We start from the raw sequence: 22,249 nt of genomic DNA on the forward strand, positions 1-22,249 counted from the left end.
TCTGTGTGTTTTGTGCGTGCTGCGCGATCTGTCTGAGGTTTTTTTTGTGAGCTTTGCGAGCTTTGCGATTTCTCTGTGTTTTGTGCGTGCTGCGCGATCTGTCTGAGGTTTTTTTTGTGAGCTTTGCGATCTCTCTGTGTGTTTTGTGCGTGCTGCGTTATCTGTCTGAGGTTTTTTTGCTTTGCGATCTCTGAGTGTCTTGTGCGCACTGCGCCATCTATCTGAGGTTTTATTGTGAGCTTTGCGATCTCTCTGTCTTTTTTTGCGTGCTTTGCGATCTCTCTGAGGTTTTTTTTTTCTTGCGAGCTTTGCGATCTCTCTAGGTGTTTTGTTCGCCCTGCGCGATCTCTCTGACATATTTCTTGGGAGCTTTGCGATCTCTCTGAGTGTCTTGTGCATGCTGCGCCATCTCTCTGAGGTTTTTTTTGTGAGGTTTGCGATCTCTGTGTTTTTTTGTGAGCTTTGCGATCTCTCTGTGTGTTTTGTGCGTGCTGCGCGATCTGTCTGAGGCTTTTCTTGCGAGCTTTGCGATCTCTCTGAGTGTTTTGTGCGTGCTGCGCGATCTGTCTGAGGTTTTTTTTTGTGAGCTTTGCGATCTCTCTGTGGGTTTTGTGCATGCTGCGCCATCTCTCTGATGTTTTTTTTGTGAGCTTTGCGATCTCTCTGTGTGTTTTGTGCATGCTGCGCGATCTGTCTGAGGTTTTTTTTTGTGAGCTTTGCGATCTCTCTGAATGTATTGTGCGTGCTGCGCGATCTGTCTGAGGTTTTTTTTGCGAGCTTTGCGATCTCTCTGTGTGTTTTGTGCGTGCTGCGCAATCTCTCTGATATTTTTTTTTTTGTGAGCTTTGCGATCTCTCTGAGTGTTTTGTGCGTGCTGCGCCATCTCTCTGATGTTTTTTTTTTTGTGAGCTTTGCAATCTCTCTGTGTGTTTTGTGAATGCTGCGCCATCTCTCTGATGTTTTTTTTGTGAGCTTTGTGATCTCTCTGTGTGTTTTGTGCGTGCTGCGCGATCTGTCTGAGGTTTTTTTTGTGAGCTTTGCGATCTGTCTGTGTGTTTTGTGCGTGCTGCGCTCTCTCTGAGTTTTTTTTGTGAGCTTTGCGATCTCTCTGTGGGTTTTGTGCATGCTGCGCGATCTCTCTGAGGTTTTTCTTGCGAGCTTTGCGATCTCTCTGAGGTTTTTTTGTGAGCTTTGCGATCTCTCTGAGGCTTTTCTTGTGAGCTTTGCGATCTTTCTGTGTGTTTTGTGCATGCTGCGCGATCTGTCTGAGGTTTTTCTTGCGAGCTTTGCGATCTCTCTGAGGTTTTTCTTGCGAGCTTTGCGATCTCTCTGAGGTTTATTTGTGAGCTTTGCGATCTCTCTATCTCTCTGATGTTTTTTTTTGTGAGCTTTGTGATCTCTCTGTGTGTTTTGTGCGGGCTGCGCGCTCTCTCTGAGGTTTTCTTGTGAGCTTTGCGATCTCTCTATCTCTCTGATGTTTTTTTTTGTGAGCTTTGTGATCTCTCTGTGTGTTTTGTGCATGCTGCGCGATCTGTCTGAGGCGTTTCTTGCGAGCTTTGCGATCTTTCTGAGGTTTTTTTGTGAGCTTTGCGATCTCTCTGTGTGTTTTGTGCGTGCTGCGCGATCTCTCTGTGTGTTTTGTGCAAACTGTGCGCTCTCTCTGAGGTTTTTTTTGCTTTGCGATCTCTCTGAGTATCTTGTGCGTGCTGCGCGCTCTCTCTGTGTGTTTTGTGCATGCTGCGCCATCTCTCTGATGTTTTTTTTGTGAGCTTTGAGATCTCTCTGTGTGTTTTGTGCGTGCTGCGCGATCTGTCTGAGGTTTTTTTTGTGAGCTTTGCGAGCTTTGCAATTTCTCTGTGTTTTGTGCGTGCTGCGCGATCTGTCTGAGGTTTTTTTTGTGAGCTTTGCGATCTCTCTGTGTGTTTTGTGCGTGCTGCGTTATCTGTCTGAGGTTTTTTTGCTTTGCGATCTCTGAGTGTCTTGTGCGCACTGCGCCATCTATCTGAGGTTTTATTGTGAGCTTTGCGATCTCTCTGTCTTTTTTTGCGTGCTTTGCGATCTCTCTGAGGTTTTTTTTTTCTTGCGAGCTTTGCGATCTCTCTAGGTGTTTTGTTCGCCCTGCGCGATCTCTCTGACATATTTCTTGGGAGCTTTGCGATCTCTCTGAGTGTCTTGTGCATGCTGCGCCATCTCTCTGAGGTTTTTTTTGTGAGGTTTGCGATCTCTGTGTTTTTTTGTGAGCTTTGCGATCTCTCTGTGTGTTTTGTGCGTGCTGCGCGATCTGTCTGAGGCTTTTCTTGCGAGCTTTGCGATCTCTCTGAGTGTTTTGTGCGTGCTGCGCGATCTGTCTGAGGTTTTTTTTTGTGAGCTTTGCGATCTCTCTGTGGGTTTTGTGCATGCTGCGCCATCTCTCTGATGTTTTTTTTGTGAGCTTTGCGATCTCTCTGTGTGTTTTGTGCATGCTGCGCGATCTGTCTGAGGTTTTTTTTGTGAGCTTTGCGATCTCTCTGAGGGTTTTGTGCATGCTGCGCGATCTGTCTGAGGTTTTTTTTGCGAGCTTTGCGATCTCTCTGAATGTATTGTGCGTGCTGCGCGATCTGTCTGAGGTTTTTTTTGCGAGCTTTGCGATCTCTCTGTGGGTTTTGTGCATGCTGCGCGATCTCTCTGAGGTTTTTTTGTGAGCTTTGCGATCTCTCTGAGGCTTTTCTTGTGAGCTTTGCGATCTCTCTGTGTGTTTTGTGCATGCTGCGCGATCTGTCTGAGGTTTTTCTTGCGAGCTTTGCGATCTCTCTGAGGTTTTCCTTGCGAGCTTTGCGATCTCTCTGAGGTTTTTTTGTGAGCTTTGCGATCTCTCTGAGGCTTTTCTTGTGAGCTTTGCAATCTCTCTGTGTGTTTTGTGCGTGCTGCGCCATCTCTCTGATGTTTTTTTTTTGTGAGCTTTGCGATCTCTCTGAGTGTTTTGTGCGTGCTGCGCCATCTCTCTGATGTTTTTTTTTTTGTGAGCTTTGCAATCTCTCTGTGTGCTTTGTGCATGCTGCGCCATCTCTCTGATGTTTTTTTTGTGAGCTTTGTGATCTCTCTGTGTGTTTTGTGCGTGCTGCGCGATCTGTCTGAGGTTTTTTTTGTGAGCTTTGCGATCTCTCTGTGTGTTTTGTGCGTGCTGCGAGATCTCTCTGAGGTTTTCTTGTGAGCTTTGCGATCTCTCTGAGTGTTTTGTGCGTGCTGCGCCATCTCTCTGATGTTTTTTTTTTGTGAGCTTTGCGATCTCTCTGAGTGTTTTTTGCGTGATGTTCGATCTCTCTGAGGCTTTTCTTGCGATCTCTCTGAGTGTTTTGTGGGTGCTGCGCGATCTGTCTGAGGTTTTTTTGTGAGCTTTGCGATCTCTCTGAGTGTTTTTTTGCGAGCTTTGCGATCTCTCTGTGTCTTTTGTGCGTGCTGCGGGCTCTCTCTGAGGTTTTCTTGTGAGCTTTGCGATCTCTCTATCTCTCTGATGTTTTTTTTTTGTGAGCTTTGTGATCTCTCTGTGTGTTTTGTGCATGCTGCGCGATCTCTCTGAGGTTTTTTTTATGAGATTTGCGATCTCTCTGAGTGTTTTGTGCGTGCTGCGCGATCTGTCTGAGGTTTTTTTTGCGAGCTTTGCGATCTCTCTGTGGGTTTTGTGCATGCTGCGCGATCTCTCTGAGGTTTTTTTGTGAGCTTTGCGATCTCTCTGAGGCTTTTCTTGTGAGCTTTGCGATCTCTCTGTGTGTTTTGTGCATGCTGCGCGATCTGTCTGAGGTTTTTCTTGCAAGCTTTGCGATCTCTCTGAGGTTTTTTTGTGAGCTTTGCGATCTCTCTGAGGCTTTTCTTGTGAGCTTTGCGATCTCTCTGAGTGTTTTGTGCGTGCTGCGCCATCTCTCTGATGTTTTTTTTTTTTGTGAGCTTTGCAATCTCTCTGTGTGTTTTGTGCATGCTGCGCCATCTCTCTGATGTTTTTTTTGTGAGCTTTGTGATCTCTCTGTGTGTTTTGTGCGTGCTGCGCGATCTGTCTGAGGTTTTTTTTGTGAGCTTTGCGATCTCTCTGTGTGTTTTTTGCGTGATGTTCGATCTCTCTGAGGCTTTTCTTGCGAGCTTTGCGATCTCTCTGAGTGTTGTGTGGGTGCTGCGCGATCTGTCTGAGGTTTTTTCGTGAGCTTTGCGATCTCTCTGAGTGTTTTTTTGCGAGCTTTGCGATCTCTCTGTGTGTTTTGTGCGTGCTGCGCGATCTGTCTGAGGTTTTTTTTGTGAGCTTTGCGATCTCTCTGTGTGTTTTGTGCGTGCTGCGAGATCTCTCTGAGGTTTTCTTGTGAGCTTTGCGATCTCTCTGAGTGTTTTTTTGCGAGCTTTGCAATCTCTCTGTGTTTTGTGCATGCTGCGCGATCTGTCTGAGGTTTTTTTTGTGAGCTTTGCGATCTCTCTGTGTGTTTTGTGCATGCTGCTCGATCTGTCTGAGGTTTTTTTTGCGAGCTTTGCGATCTCTCTGAGTATCTTGTGCGTGCTGCGCGCTCTCTCTGAGTTTTTTTTGTGAGCTTTGCGATCTCTCTGTGGGTTTTGTGCATGCTGCGCGATCTCTCTGAGGTTTTTCTTGCGAGCTTTGCGATCTCTCTGAGGTTTTTTTGTGAGCTTTGCGATCTCTCTGAGGCTTTTCTTGTGAGCTTTGCGATCTCTCTGTGTGTTTTGTGCATGCTGCGCGATCTGTCTGAGGTTTTTCTTGCGAGCTTTGCGATCTCTCTGAGTGTTTTGTGGGTGCTGCGCGATCTGTCTGAGGTTTTTTTTGTGAGCTTTGCGATCTCTCTGTGTGTTTTGTGCATGCTGCGCGATCTCTCTGAGGTTTTTTTTATGAGATTTGCGATCTCTCTGAGTGTTTTGTGGGTGCTGCTCGATCTCTCTGAGGCTTTTCTTGCGAGCTTTGCGATCTCTGAGTGTTTTGTGGGTGCTGCGCGATCTGTCTGAGGTTTTTTTGTGAGCTTTGCGATCTCTCTGAGTGTTTTGTGGGTGCTGCGCGATCTGTCTGAGGTTTTTTTTGTGAGCTTTGCGATCTTTCTGAATGTATTGTGCGTGCTGCGCGATCTGTTTGAGGTTTTTTTTTGTGAGCTTTGCGATCTCTGAGTATCTTGTGCGTGCTGCGCGCTCTCTCTGATTTTTTTTTGTGAGCTTTGCGATCTCTCTGTGGGTTTTGTGCATGCTGCGCGATCTGTCTGAGGTTTTTTTGTGAGCTTTGCGATCTCTCTGAGGCTTTTCTTATGAGCTTTGCGATCTCTCTGTGTGTTTTGTGCATGCTGCGCGATCTGTCTGAGATTTTTCTTGCGAGCTTTGCGATCTCTCTGAGGTTTTTCTTGCGAGCTTTGCGATCTCTCTGAGGTTTTTTTGTGAGCTTTGCGATCTCTCTGAGTGTTTTGTGTGGGCTGCGCGCTCTCTCTGAGGTTTTTTTGTGAGCTTTGCGATCTCTCTGAGGCTTTTCTTGTGAGCTTTGCGATCTCTCTGTGTGTTTTGTGCGTGCTGCGCGATCTGTCTGAGGTTTTTTTTTGTGAGCTTTGCGATCTCTGAGTATCTTGTGCGTGCTGCGCGCTCTCTCTGAGTTTTTTTTGTGAGCTTTGCGATCTCTCTGTGGGTTTTGTGCATGCTGCGCAATCTCTCTGAGGTTTTTCTTGCGAGCTTTGCGATCTCTCTGAGGTTTTTTTGTGAGCTTTGCGATCTCTCTGAGGCTTTTCTTGTGAGCTTTGCGATCTCTCTGTGTGTTTTGTGCATGCTGCGCGATCTGTCTGAGGTTTTTCTTTCGAGCTTTGCGATCTCTCTGAGGTTTTTCTTGCGAGCTTTGCGATCTCTCTGAGGTTTTTTTGTGAGCTTTGCGATCTCTCTGTGTGTTTTGTGCGGGCTGCGCGATCTGTCTGAGGTTTTTCTTGCGAGCTTTGCGATCTCTCTGAGGTTTTTTTGTGAGCTTTGCGATCTCTCTGAGGCTTTTCTTATGAGCTTTGCGATCTCTCTGTGTGTTTTGTGCATGCTGCGCGATCTGTCTGAGATTTTTCTTGCGAGCTTTGCGATCTCTCTGATGTTTTTCTTGCGAGCTTTGCGATCTCTCTGAGGTTTTTTTGTGAGCTTTGCGATCTCTCTGAGTGTTTTGTGCGGGCTGCGCGCTCTCTCTGAGGTTTTTTTGTGAGCTTTGCAATCTCTCTGAGGCTTTTCTTGTGAGCTTTGCGATCTCTCTGTGTGTTTTGTGCGTGCTGCGCGATCTGTCTGAGGTTTTTTTTTGTGAGCTTTGCGATCTCTGAGTATCTTGTGCGTGCTGCGCGCTCTCTCTGAGTTTTTTTTGTGAGCTTTGCGATCTCTCTGTGGGTTTTGTGCGTGCTGCGCAATCTCTCTGAGGTTTTTCTTGCGAGCTTTGCGATCTCTCTGAGGTTTTTTTGTGAGCTTTGCGATCTCTCTGAGGTTTTTTTGTGAGCTTTGCGATCTCTCTGAGTGTTTTGTGCGGGCTGCGCGCTCTCTCTGAGGTTTTCTTGTGAGCTTTGCGATCTCTCTGTGTGTTTTGTGCGTGCTGCGCCATCTCTCTGATGTTTTTTTTTTTGTGAGCTTTGTGATCTCTCTGTGTGTTTTGTGCATGCTGCGCGATCTCTCTGAGGTTTTTTTTATGAGCTTTGCGATCTCTCTGAGTGTTTTTTGCGTGCTGCTCGATCTCTCTGAGGCTTTTCTTGCGAGCTTTGTGATCTCTCTGAGTGTTTTGTGGGTGCTGCGCGATCTGTCTGAGGCGTTTCTTGCGAGCTTTGCGATCTCTCTGAGGTTTTTTTGCGAGCTTTGCGATCTCTGTGTGTTTTGTGCGTGCTGCGCGATCTGTCTGAGTTTTTTTTGTGAGCTTTGCGATCTCTCTGAGGTTTTTCTTGCGAGCTTTGCGATCTCTCTGAGGTTTTTTTGTGAGCTTTGCGATCTCTCTGAGTGTTTTGTGCGGGCTGCGCGTTCTCTCTGAGGTTTTCTTGTGAGCTTTGCGATCTCTCTGTGTGTTTTGTGCGTGCTGCGCCATCTCTCTGATGTTTTTTTTTTTGTGAGCTTTGTGATCTCTGTGTGTTTTGTGCATGCTGCGCGATCTCTCTGAGGTTTTTTTTATGAGCTTTGCAATCTCTCTGAGTGTTTTTTGCGTGCTGCTCGATCTCTCTGAGGCTTTTCTTGCGAGCTTTGTGATCTCTCTGAGTGTTTTGTGGGTGCTGCGCGATCTGTCTGAGGTTTTTTTGTGAGCTTTGCGATCTCTCTGAGTGTTTTGTGGGTGCTGCGCGATCTCTCTGAGGTTTTTTTGTGAGCTTTGCGATCTCTGTGTTTTTTTGCGAGCTTTGCGATCTCTCTGTGTGTTTTGTGCAAACTGTGCGCTCTCTCTGAGGTTTTTTTTGCTTTGCGATCTCTCTGAGTATCTTGTGCGTGCTGTGCGATCTGTCTGAGGTTTTTCTTGCGAGCTTTGCGATCTGAGTGTTTTGTGCAAACTGCTGGCTCTCGCTGAGTGTTTTGTGCGGACTGCGCTATCTCTCTTAGGTTTTTTTTGCGAGCTTTGCGGTCTCTCTGAGTATTTTGTGCAAACTGCGCTCTCTCTCTGTGTGTTTTGTGCGTGCTGCGCGCTCTCGCTGAGGGTTTTGTGCGTGCTGCACCCTCTCGCTGAGTGTTTTGTACGTCCTGCGGGCTCTCGCTGAGGTTTTTCTTTGCACTGTAAAATGTGATAAGTTGATCTTACTTAAAGGAATTTAGGAATCCGGTTGCCTTGAAATAGTTAAGTAAATATAACTATTATTTTGAAGTTATGTTAACTTAACGTCTATCATTTAAGTGTACTTAAAACGCAACTGTATTTACTTAATTGATATGAGTTGTTCTGACATTAAGTAGTACATAGATGTAAGTTGCCATTTTTAAGTACTGCCAACTTATGTTACCCAAGTTAACATAATTCCACAAGAGTCCTGTTTACTTAATAGAATTTAGGAAACCGATTGCCTTAGAAAAATAAAGTAAGCACAACAAAGAATTATTATTCAGTAGTACTTCTGGTTTATTTTAATCAAATTCCATTACATCACAGAGCACATCAGCCTATCTAAATACATAAAGTTACCCAAAAATAAAATTAATTCCACATTTAAGTCAATTAAAAATATTTTTTAAAAGAAAACCTCCAGTAATCTTTATTCTTGAATGACTCAAATGGCACAGTCTGTGTAATAAACAAAAATGTACAATAATGTTTAATGCACTTAACCAAGCTAAAGTTTTGCACAATAAATTTAAGTGCTTTGACACATTATGAACAACACAAGAACATTTTGCAAGTGCAAACCATATAAATGAGAGCCTAACATCAATAAGAGGGTAAAGCTGGGTCCATCGAAACTTAGAAATCCCTTAAATTATTTTGGGCTCAGATTGCCTACTCCCAGGTTTAGCAAGTCAAATGTGTTCTCCAGTCTTTTGGGATAGTCCAAATGAAGGTTTTATAGTAGTTCAAATGTCAGGCAAATAGCTTGAGCATGGTTTTCAATGTTCTCCATAACGTTACCTTCCAGTATGATATTAATGCTAGATGGCTCAAAGTGTATGGCATTTGGACCTGGTTGCTGGCTGTCTTCAGGTATAACAGTCAATAACCCATCAGGAACCTGAATGAAATCTGTGATGGTATCTGAATCCTGCAGACAAAAGGTAAATATAATGAAAAAATATATTATTGCAAAACCTTCATGTCTTCACTAAGTAAATTTTAATTATACAATTTGATGTAATACTTACAAAACAGACCTTGAAGTACTCACTGCCTAATCTCCAAGATAAACCTGGAAGACAACGAAGGACAGCAGTCCACATTGCTGTAATATCCTGGATCTACAAGTTAAGAAAAAACAAACCAAAATATCTAAAAATAAACATGAGACAAATGTGTGATAAATTATAAGTTAAAACACATAGGTGTCTGTGTTCTATAATATATGTTACCATCCCATTAAAACAGGATTCATCTGCTAAAAAAAATATTATTGGGTGTTTGTGCTGTTTTGTTTAACTTGTCTGTCTTTGGGCTCCATGGTTTTAGAAAGAACCATTAAAAATGAAAGAAACATTACACAGCACAAAAATAACTGATTTGTCTTTAATAGTTTTCGGGAAATAGTGCAGCTCCATGGCAAATAAATGTTGGTTCTCATGTTTGGAATTAGTTGATGATGACAAGTCTACAGGAAAACTAACCAACCTTAAAGGAACACTAGCTAAGATCAGTGGAGCATCACAATGATTTTTAAGCTGTAATTAAGCTAAAAAATTAAGGTAAAAAATATTATCTAGTGTTCCATTAAGGAGGTGACTGGATCACTCTTATAAAAGTAACATTCCAAATTGTAATAAAAAGATTCCTTACCTTAATTTCAACTTGGGCAACAATGTCTGCAAGTGTACTGCCAATAATTCCTTTCCTGGATTTAAAGATCTCAAGGAATCGTGGGGTGTGACTGTCCAAGGCCTCAAAAAAGTCTTGTTCAAGATCTTTACTTGCCACCCTTGTGAACTCAGCAAAAACCTTTAGGAAAAACACAGCACACATAGAGCCATAATTCGATTTGTACCACATTAACAGATTACACAAATTAAAATACATTTACTCTTGTAGAAGTAATATGTTCATGTTAATACGATTGTATGTTTTATTTTACATAAATTACATATTTGTTACCATACCTGCTGCTTTCTGAAAAGGGCTGGCCAGCGCTCCAACATGCGTTTCACTGGTGGCTGTAACCACCATGTTTCTGTATCTTTAATGTCTAAGCAGTTGCCCTTTCTTTCATACACAAATTTGCAAAATTTACATGCCCACTGCATCTGATTTAGTTGTGTTCAAGCTGCAAAAAAGAAGAACCTTTTTTAAAAATGGATTCAAACATTGTAGATATAGTGCTCACACAAGGTAAAGTGTGTTTCATAAAATGTCAGCCCTGTGCTTACAAAAAAAAGGCTAACCCGTGTCTTCTATATTATTTATAAAACGTGCTCTGTTAACGTCGACTTGGTATGTGTTGTAAATAATTGTTTTATCCATGTTATACGGAGCGCTGTTGGAGTATTTTTCCGGTGAACACATTCACACAAGACTTGAAGTTATGTAAGACACTTCAGACAAAAGGTTAACCCCAACAAAGTTATGCCTTAACCAGCTTTGCATTTGCCGTTACAAATATGGAGCTTTGCCTGGGTCACGGTTTTTTAAAAAAAAAGTAACCTCTGCCGCTTTTGACTCACCATTGAGTTATGCTATGGCTTCAACAGAAATTTTGTGAGTGCTGCGCGCTCTCTCTGAGTGTTTTGTGCGTGCTGCGCGCTCTCTCTGTGTGTTTTGTGCAAACTGCGCGCTCTCGCTGAATGTTTTGTGCGCGCTGCGTGCTCTCTCAGGTTTTTTTTTTTTTTTTTTTTTTTTTTTTTGCGAGCTTTGCGCATCCCTCTGAGTGTTTTGTGCAAACTGCGCGCTCTCTATGAGTGTTTTGTGCGAACTGCGCGCTCTCTCTGAGTTTTTTTTTGCGAGCTTTGCGCTCTCTCTGTGTGTTTTGTGCAAACTGCGCGCTCTCGCTGAGGGTTTTGTGCGTGCTGCGCGCTTTCGCTGAGTGTTTTGTGCAATCTGCGCGCTCTCTGAGTGTTTTGTGCAAACTGCGCGCTCTCTCTGAGTGTTTTGTGCATGCTGCCCGCTCTCTCTGAGTGATTTGTGCGAGCTTGTACTTTCCACTTCGGACGTCAGTCGCATGCTGAGCAGAGTGAATGCATGGAAGGTAGCTGGCCCTGATGGTGTACCTGGCCGGGTGCTAAGAGCTTGTGATGTGGAACTTGCGGGTGTCTTCACTCACATCTTTAATGTTTCGCTTGCCCAGGTAGCTGTACCATCTATCTTTAAGTCAGCCATCGTTGTGCTTGTGCCTCACTCACCCCAATAATTTCCAAGTGCTTTAAAAGACTAGTTCTTTCTCACTTGAAATCCTGCCTGCCTGCTACGCTGGACCCACACCAGTTTGCTTATCGTAGCAACAGATCCACCGAGGACGCTATCTCAACAGCACTACACACTGCACTAACCCACCTCGCTTGGAGGCATAAGGAAGCATAAAGTAATCTAAATCTCCCTGGTAGGCGGCTGCGTTGACCTTGGACCTCAGAAAATACAGTGGACCCACACCATCAGATGACATGGGACCCCAAACTGCCACTGACTGTGGAAACTTTGCAGGGTACCTCGAGCAACGTGGATTCTGTGCCTCTCCTCTCTTCCTCCAGATTCTGGGACCTTGATTTCCATAGGAAATGGTCCTTGGTCTCCCAGGACCAAGATGGCATCGCGATCACACTGCGAGGCTCAGCGTCTTACCGGTTTTAGTGATGTTATACTTCTGTACTTAGCTATCTCCAGTTTTCTTGCGCAAATAACTCTTGCGAACTACAGTTACGACAGACAGACACTTTTGGAAATTAACATTCACCGCACAAACACCGGATTCAGCATCGGTTTGACTTTAACCAGCTTCAAAACAACACCCCTCCCCCATCTTGGACTGTCCGATTATCTTTCTTTGTTCCTGCTTCCCAAATACACTGCAGTCATGCATAGGATTAAGCCTTCAACCAGAACTGTAAAGATCTGGATGGATGGGGCTGACTCCTTCCTTCAGCAACAGTTCCAGCACACCGACTGGAGTGAGTATGCTGCCCGAGCCACCACAGTCTCACACATCCACTTGGACACCTACACTAACTCTGTCCTGAAACAAATCAACAAGCGCTCAGGGTACAAGAGTCCTCTGTACCGCCCACTGGGGTTGCTGGCAATATGAAGAGACTAATAGCTATAGCCAAGCACTGCTACAAACGCCGGATTGAGGAGCACTTTACCTCCTCTGACCCTCGGCGTACGTGGCAGGGAATACACGCCCTGACTGACTATAAACCAACTAGCTTTGTTCCATCTACCAACAGTGCTTCAGTCCCTGATGAGCTGAACAACTTCTACGCTCGTTTCGACCAGATGATATTGATATCTTCAATAAATCTTCCACCGACGACAACCCACTTGTACTTTCCACTTCGGATGTCAGTCGCATGCTGAGCAGAGTGAATGCACGGAAGGCAGCTGGCCCTGATGGTGTACCTGGCCGTGTGCTAAGAGCTTGTGCTGTGGAACTTGCGGGTGTCTTCGCTCACATCTTTAATGTTTCGCTTGCCCAGGCAGCTGTACCATCTATCTTTAAGTCAGCCATCATTGTGCCTGTGCCTAGGCATTCTACTGCTTCAGACTTTAATGACTTTCGACCTGTAGCACTCACCCCAATAATTTCCAAGTGCTTTAAAAGACTAGTTCTTTCTCACTTGAAATCCTGCCTGCCTGCTACGCTGGACCCACACCAGTTTGCTTATCGTAGCAACAGATCCACCGAGGACGCTATCTCAACAGCACTACACACGGCACTAACCCAACTGGACTGTCAAAACTCATAGGTGAGTATGCTGTTCATCGATTTTAGTTCTGCATTCAACACAGTGATTCCGTCTATGCTGATATCCAAACTCAACCATCTGGGTATCAGCACATCACTCTGCCACTGGATTTTAGACTTCCTGTCTAACAGACCCCAATCTGTTAGATTAGGCAACCTTCATTCATCAACCATCACCTTGAACACTGGCGTTCCACAAGGTTGTGTTCTTAGCCCGATTCTGTACTCTCTCTTCACCCATGACTGTGTACCTGCCTATGGTTCAAACACCATAGTCAAATTCGCAGATGACACCATGGTGATAGGCTTGATTACAGACAATAATGAAACGCCCTACCGGGATGAAGTACAGCATCTGTCCTTGTGGTGCCAAAACAATAACCTAGTACTAAACATGCTCAAAACAAAGGCGATCATCATGGACTTCAGACGGACTAGGAATCAAGCTCACGCCCCCATTTACATCAACGGAACTGCAGTGGATCAGGTGTCCAGTTTCAAGTTCCTTCGAGGACATCTACCATAAACGCTGCCTGGGCAGGGCACGAAAATCACTATAATATCACTACTGCACTTTATGTAAATAATGTAATATATTGCACTTCTGGTTAGATGCTAACTACATTTCATTGGCCCTGTACTTGTACTCTGCACAATGACAATAAAGTCGAATCTAATCTAATCTAATTTACTTTAATCAGGGAACATAACTTTGGACCACTCAGGAGCAGTCCAGTCCTTTTTCCTGACGCTGTCTCTTGTTCAAGAGTGGCTTGGCATAAGGAACATGACAGCTGAAACCCATGTCTTGCATACATTCAAATTTTATGACCAGCACCTGTATGTGCTTGTATAATTTTAAACTACTGATTCTTAACATTGAAGTTGCCCAGAAGCTCTATTGCAACTCTTCGCTTCCACATTAAATTACCTGACGCTGGATTATAACTTACTTCTGAACGTCATCGTTCCATTATCTTGGGCATGATTTTAATGTGTGAGCAATCTTTTTGTGCTGACTATATGCAGGTGTATTGTTTAACATTCGGATTCTGACTGGTGTTCGCTCAGAAGCTTTTACATTTTTCGCTTCCACCTTAAGTAATGCAGCAGTAACGTTAGGTAACTTGAAAATTTGAAAGTAAGGCGTTCGGACAAGAGTTTCAGAAGGGCAGGCTGGCTCACTGTGGTTACGTGTTTGTCGGTTTACTGGCATTATAAATATATCAAAGATAGTTGGAAACTTTGTGAAAGGACGTTTGTGTTGCCTTATCAAAGTAGCCAACACTTTAAAATGTTAATGTCTATGGATGTTGGGCATGTTAAAAGTATTAAAAACATTACAAAACACTTCAACGAATGATAAATATATACGCCATCCCAATCCCAATATATTTGCCTGTAATGGAATGTAATGGAATATATTGGAATCGAGACGTTCCGGGAGCCACCTGGTGGATTGATGCAGAATTGCGGGTAAAAGGCCCAAACTTTGAGGATTTTTAGCTCCCACCACGTGTGCCCAGGACCCGACCCCGGGCTCTGCAAAAAAAATCGTCTAGGGTGCGCCGCGCGCTAGGCCGATAAGGTCCACCAAGCAGCGTATCATATATGTGGATTGGGATGGTGTGGTACTACGAAGAGGTAAGCAACTGCTATTTTCTCGACTAAATGGCCTTTCGGACCTAAGACCCCACCACCACCTGTTAGGTCTAAATGGAATTGTGGACACATACTCCCATTTGTGGCCAGATGGTAGTATGTCAGTGTAGTTTTTATTTATTTTTTATTAAGTTAATGCAACATATGATTGGTCATTTGAAAATGGTACTCAGGCAGCTAGTACTTAACCTTTTCCATGTTACATATTTCAGATTATTCCAATTTTGGACATTTCAATTCCAACATTACTGATTATACACAGAGTCTTGTACAAAAAAGAAGGCATGGGTTTGAAAACGTTCAACGTACACATGTATCATTGTCACAAGCATTTTAAAATGTGCACTGTGTACACATTTGAATTTGATATGTATTTTTGAAATTGTGATGGAGAAAATAAGGACAAGTATTAAGAATTGAAATCTAACAGAGCATTTGGAATCAGAAAGTAGTTTATTTAACCTTAAGGTGGTCAACATACAATAGCAGAGAGTACTATGTGAATGTGGACAAAGGAGATGTTTTCACAGAGATATTTATATAGGTAGTTTATACGTCATAACCATAAGATAATCACTCGATGTTTCTGCAAGCTTAGTTTCCTTAGAGACATCTCAGTTTGATATACAAGATGTGGTTTGTTCTAATAAAGCATTGACCTCGAGCTGACCTGACATACACTTAGTTTTTGAGCTCTGTTGACGATTAGAAATGAATATACTGACAAACAAGCAGACAAGTTCTTTCAACAGAGACATATAAAAATTACCATTACAGAAATATCTGAGTTTGGATATCCCTATCTTACTAAGAAAAGTCGACAAGAAATGTTGTAGAGCAAATCAAAAGCTGTTCAGCAACATATAGCAAGTTTTGGTCCCTTGTGTACAACCAAAAATACAACCGCAAAGTTGCTTCAGAATATAGTGCACCTTGTCTGCCCACTGCAACGGGCTTATCCGCGCTATATTTTACCAGCCGTAACTACGAAACCTCATGTAATTCTACACACTTAGAGCAGGCCAAGCCATTTAAAATGAAAATAACCTGTTTCCAAATTGAATTATACAAGAACAAGTATAAAAACAACAATAAAGTAATTTTCACTATTAGAATTAACTCACACATCCATTCCCCTCATTTTCCTTCAGAAAAGGGTACTTAAATATCAGAGCTTTACACACTTGCACATACTCATTTGTACACTCTAAAAAGTGTATTTGGGCAGTAGTTCCTATTATAGACTTATTTACATTAACCTCAATTAATTCTTTTGCCTTAGTTCCTACAACTTACTTTCATGAGTTCAATTAACTTAAAAGTCACACATTTTATCTCAAAATAACTTTTTACTTTGAGACTACGTGAAACAATTAAGTTTAAAGCAGCTTTACGTCTGACGTCATTACGTAAGCTTTGCGCGAGGCAGATCTCTGGTACCGACAACAGGTGCGCCCCGCTTTTTCTTCCGAACATCGACGGTCGACGTGACTCGGATAAAACAGTAAGTATGCTACCCACCATAACCAAACATTTAATAAACCTTAAAAAAAAAACAGACTGCACTGTAAAAAATCTAACTTCAAATTTAGTTGATTATACATTGAAATAGTGAGTTGGGAATAGAACTCAATTGTGTGATAGTTCATCTAACACGAAATGTATTGTTCTGATCAACCTGTAGGCACAACATAAAAAATGTGTTGAGAAGATTTGTTTGGAAAAGTTGCTGATTAAGATAAACCTGCGCATGCTCTGTTCTAGTCATGCGCATGCTCAGTGGGAGGTTCGGGAATACGCGCGAAGGACGGTTGATTCCTCTTTGTTGTGGCTCGAAGTTTGGAGAAATTCAAGATTGAGGTAAATAACTAGTGATAGTTCACAAAGCATTTTAAAGTTACGTTTCTAGTTTTAACACTATCTTAAAGCCGTGAATATGTGAGGGAAATTGCCGTGGCATTGTTATATTAGCTAACTTTGCCAACTCGACTGAGCCATGGAAAGTTTGAATATGAGCCGTTTGTTTCATTTAATCAAATGCCCAACGTAACAGACTCAAGCAGGCTGTAACAAGCCTGAGCGCTTTCTTTATGTTCTATTTTGAAAATGTTATGTATCTTGTTGGCTGGCTTTTTTCCATTCCACCTTAAATACCGGAATAGGTAACGCTATATTGAGCCTCCTCGGTGTTTGTTGAGCTGTTTAAGGTAGAACGGAAAATTCAGGATGCTGACTACAACAACGCTCCTTTAGTCTGATATCATTTATATGAAAGCAGCAGGGTGTTATTACAAGATTAAGCCGTCAAAGATACAAAAATATCCGTATTGTCTGAATCAGACCTACTATTTGTTTTTTGTTTTGCTTTTGAGAAGTTCGTAGGTGTCTAACAGCACTAGCACTATACCTAACATCGTCTGTTTCTCAAAACATTTAGCTAAATGTAATATATGTGTGTGTGTGTGTAAATAAATTACAAAAACATTAAATAACGTTACATAGAGTTTGTGGTTCTGTAATTGCATTTACAAACTATAATTGTGTACAATGACAATACTAACACTAATATTGTTTTCATTTTCAAGGAAAAAAGGGATACATTAGATGAAGTGCAAAATCTGCTCTTTCACAAGCCAAGACACAGACGTTGGGTTGAAGCACCACAGAGTACGCCATGGATTTCATGGTACACGCTGGCCCTGTTTTCACTCCAATTGTGTGTGTTCCTTGATATGTCGTTTTTCAAAATTTCACAGTAAATTATCTACATGTCACCAAAGTTCTACCTTCAAATGTGATCTTTGTGATTATAAAGATGTTTGCGATATAGCCCTGCAGGGCTGAGTGAGGATTCCTTGGAAGAAGAGAGAAAGGCAATGAGGGCTGAGATAGATAAAAAGGGTCCAAACATTTTCTTTACGGTGGAAGGAGCTTGTTGAGCAGGAACCTCTGGTTGGTCTGGTTCGAGAATGATGGCCAGCACTGTTCTTGGAGAGTCAGGTGAGTAGTGTTTGTTTGCTGTACTTGTGACTCTGGCCCATTTCAGCATATTTTTCTTTTTATAGTTTTTGTAGGATTGTTTCACACTGCAAAACCTAGTGTGAACCAATCTAGTTTACTTGTCTAAAATGATACTTAACTTTTTTTCCCCAGAACAGTTCCAAAACTGTTATAATGCGAAGTCATCAGCTGTTTGGATTATTTACTTATTTTTTTAGTTATTTACTTATTAACCAAGAAGCGTACAGCATTGTCCAACCACAGTAATGTTATTTAAAGGCAACAAGTTTTATCGCGCACAACATTTGTCACGAAAGCGTCCCAAAAGAGCAATTTTCCTGTGGGCTATTTTTTTGGCCTTGGGATGACGGGATGGTTTTTGTCTGGATCCCTGCATAACTGTTATCAACTGAATCAGTGTTTGTCTAGAAATGTTCAGGCTCTGTACGTAATGACTGATAATCTGTATTCTCTATTGTTTACTCCTCTCTCTCTCTAGATATGCAGTGAGTTTCGTAGAATAACTGCCATCAACCTGAAGAGTCAGTTTCATGATGCACTGGACACATGTGCCAAAACTCCTTAAACTGTACAGGAGTAGAAGGGCAGCCTTTGGAGGAGATGGGATGCATCTGTAGTATGTTTAATGCACAAGTTTTTGTGAAAAACTAAGTTTGTGAGGTTTTCACAATAAAATTTTAAAATATTCCATTTGTGCAATGTAGATTTATTATTTTAACCAAGTTGAATTTCTGAGTAGCGTAAAGGTATTTGACTCCTATTTGCAAAACTAAAATAACATGCTAAAAAACACTTTTAAAATTATTTAAATGTAAGCTGTATTTTAAGTACACTGTAAAAAGAAAACAGTTGATCCAACTTAATTGAATTGCTTCAATTGGTAACAAGTAATTCAATTAAGTTTATCCAACTTAATTGTTTAAGTTTAACCTTAAAAAAATAAATTGAAAAAACTTAATTGAATTACTTGTTACCAATTGAAGCAATTTTCTTTTTACACTGTATAGTGTGAGTGATAATGTAATGCTCAGTGTCACTTCGTCAGCAGTCATGGGGGTCCAGGTGTATGGAATGGCGTTGGTCTCTTATAGAACAGCGTTGGGCTCTAAACGTGTGAACACATGCTCGTTAACACGTTATTAAAAATTTGCGTGTTGACACGTAAAATTTTGTCGTGATAACGTGACCAAAATTGACACGTTTACACGCTTCTTAAGGTTTTCGCCAATGGGAGGCCTCAAATCCGGGCGTACTTACATATTCATGATAGGATTTACATCACACCCTGTAGCTGACACGAAACATAAATCCTTTGTGAACGTAGTCCCTACGTTTCATCTGAATTATTCATAACATAGTGAGCTAAGCACTGACCTGTGGCTACGTTGAGCCCTACATGAGCAGTGTGAAGACAGCAATACTAGTAAGCTGTTTATGTTTCACAATAAAAAAAAACTGTTGTTTAGTACCTTAAAATTTGTAAACATGCATATTATTATATAACTTCATTCATAACATGCTCTAAAGCTTTTCATAATTTTATAAGAAACAAACATCACTATTCACTCACACTGTGTGTGACACATACTGAGGCGTAATTCATTCACATTGATAAATTATGTGCATTCTTTTAATAGCATACTGCTAAACAATACAGTGTCAATACAAACCCATAGTGAAATTAACTTTCCAGATCCTCCTCTTTCTGTAAACATGTATACTATGTGTAAAGATACATTAATTTACTCATGTGTTATTTAATTATGTGTATGTACTTATATATGTTAAGAGAGGATAAATCTCCTTCAAAATTAAATTGAACAAAAAAATCTGAATTAAAAAAGGGCTTTTTTCAGCAGTAAATTCAGTGGTGGTTGAAGTGAGGGGTATATATATATATATGTGTGTGTGCGCTTTTAAACGTATTTATGTTTATATAAATATTATGTTTGTATAATGTTTATACAAAATCTCATAAACATTGTTCAGAACATTAAACACTGGAATTGTTTCCGTTATTTGGTAAGTTAAGGCTTTATGTTGTTTCAGCAATAACGCCATACACCAGTAGGTGGCAGTAAAGCATCATGATTCACGAAATACACAAACTTAACGTGTTAACACGAAATTATACGCTGCGTGTTAACACGGAGAATCCAACACGTTTAGAGCATAATTTAAAACAGATGAAAGAAAAAAAAACAGGAATTCAAGTTTATAAAATGTATTGGACTAAAAACAATAAGCTCGTAGCCTACTTAGTGTATACTCAAATACCTACATGCAACATTGAGCCATGCTTTGGTACTGCGTTCTTATAATGTTTTTTGTGAATTGACTACACTCGGCTCAGAGTCACAGTCAGAAAACAGCGTTGGCCCACAGCAGGCTCAGTGTCACTTTTCTGAGTGTTCTTCGTCAGTAGTCATGGGGGTCCAGGTGTATGGAATGTCGTTGGTCTCTAAACGTGTTGGATTTGACCATGTTTTTTTTTTTATGAGATTTTGTATAAACATTATACATATATAAATACGTTTTAAAGCACGCACACACACACACACATATATATATATATATATATATATATATATATATATATATATATATATATATAACCCCTCACTTCAACCACCACTGAACTGCTGAAAAAACCCTTTTTTAATTTAGAATTTTTTGTTCAATTTCATTTTGAAGGAGATTTATCCTCTCTTAATTTATATATAGAAGTAGATACACATAATTAAATAAAACATAAGTAATTTAATGTATCTTTTAACATATACATGTTTACAGAAAGAGGAGGATCTGGAAAGTTAATTTCACCATGGGTTTGTATTGACACTGTATTGTTTAGCAGTATGCTATTAAAAGAATGCACATAATTTATCAATGTCAAATCTCAGTATGTGTCACACACAGTGTGAGAGAATAGTGATGTTTGTTTGATATAAAATTATGAAAAGCTTTAGAGCATGTTATGAATGAAGTTATATAATAATATGCATGTTTACAAATTTTAAGGTACTAAACACCAGAGGTTTTTTATTGTGAAAAATTAACTTCCAGTTGCTATGGGGATCAGCTTACTAATATTGCTGTCTTCACACTGCTCACGTAGGGCTCAACGTAGCCATAGGTCAGTGCTTCGCTCACTATGTTATGAATAATTCAGATGAAACGTAGGGACTATGTTCACAAAGGATTTATGTTTCGTGTCAGCTACAGTGTGTGATGTAAATCCTATCATGAATATGTAAGGATTAGTTAAATGCTGTTTTAACTACAGTAACTGAAAAATATCACTGGTGAACAAGACAAAATACATATTCAATTATAACTGATATCACAACAAAAATATAGAATTAGAAACCGTACATAAAAACCCAACCAAAGTGTAGTGTAGCGAAACTGGTGGACTCTCTCTTTGTCTGTGTGTGGATGGATATAATCTCGGTGTGGGGACTAAAACTTGTTTACAGACTCACATTTTTAGTTATACAAATACACGCATTTTTGTGTGTGTACGATTGTTTACATGTGTAAGGAAGAGACGTTATAAAAAAATAACTAAATACTCTATAAAGGACTTAAATCCAGGATAATAAGTCTGAATTAATGAAGACATGGCCCCTGTGCATAACTCGTGCGGGAGCTGGCAACGCCAGCCATGGAGCTTTCCCATTGAAGCCAGTTTGCTACGGTCTCTTTTAAATATCATTTGATTAGAATACAACATTTTACATGTGCTTAATGAATATATTTTTTGTTAAATATTGGTTTTAATCATAACATAAATGTGTCGCTTTGTCAGTTACCAAAGTTACATCAGCCAGTAATGTTAAGCTACAACCCGGTCTCACACCTACTCGTGATATAGTAGTCTGCAATTCGTGACATATCGCATATTTTCAGCATGAATTGCAGTCTCCTATATATGTGACTATACCACGAGTAGGTGTGAGACCGGGTTGTAAGCTATCACTACCTCAGGATGTAAAGGTCTTCCATGTGTCTTAGCAAATTGCAAATAATTTAAATAAATGTTTTACAGTTACTGAAAGACATCTACGAAGAAATGTACTGCTTAAATTTTAATTGTTATTTTATTTTATTTTATTTTTTTTACAGAATATTTGTATGTTAGCATCTGCTAATGTTAGCTAGCATCCAGTTAAAAGTTCTCCTGTTCCACCTTAAACAGAGTGACAGTTATTTTCTGATGAAACAAGAACAAAAAGTAACTGCTTCAGCATTTAAAAAAGAACAGAAAACTCCAGTATTGTGCTTGTAAATAGGGATTAACATTTAGTGCTAGTTTTGCTATGCTGTGTGTGTTTTGAAAATAACATTGTGTTTGGTATTTAATATGCAGACTTTTAACTTTGGGAATTGTGTCAGTATAACAATTAATTTATGTTTTGTATTCTTTATTCCAGATTGCAAACATATGTTCCTGCACTTTTTTAGACTTCTGTTTTTTTTTTAAACTTCCTGCTATATATATTGTGTTGAAAAAAAAGCGTATTTGACAATACAAGAAATTGTATAAAACTTTATCTAGACAGTATAATAATTACATTAAGCAAGACCATACATATTTTTGCACAAATCACTAATATAAGCCTTTTAAAATTCTAGTCAACTGAATGGAGAAAAAACACATAGGGAAGAAATATGAGCATCTGCAATATCTTCAGACCATTCAGCTATTTATTATAATGTTTGTAACAGCTATTTAATACTAAAATTTAATTCAAATCAAATCAAATTGTATTTATATAGCGCTTTTCACAACAAAAAGTCGTCACAAAGCAGCTTTACAGAGATCCGGGTCCAAGCCTCCTATGAGCAAGCCAGGGGCAACAGTGGCAAGGGAAAACTCCCTCAGCACATGAGGAAGAAACCTTGGAAAGAACCAAGACTCATACGGGGAACCCATCCTCCTCGGGTCCACACCGGAGACACAACAGAGAACAGAACAGAAGTAAAAGTGAAATGATGACAGATGAAGGGGTTATAGTAATGTAAATGTAGTATATTAGTGATGTATGAGT

Source organism: Hoplias malabaricus, unplaced genomic scaffold (genome assembly GCF_029633855.1).
Source record: "Hoplias malabaricus isolate fHopMal1 unplaced genomic scaffold, fHopMal1.hap1 scaffold_66, whole genome shotgun sequence".
In the NCBI taxonomy this organism is placed as follows: domain Eukaryota; kingdom Metazoa; phylum Chordata; class Actinopteri; order Characiformes; family Erythrinidae; genus Hoplias; species Hoplias malabaricus.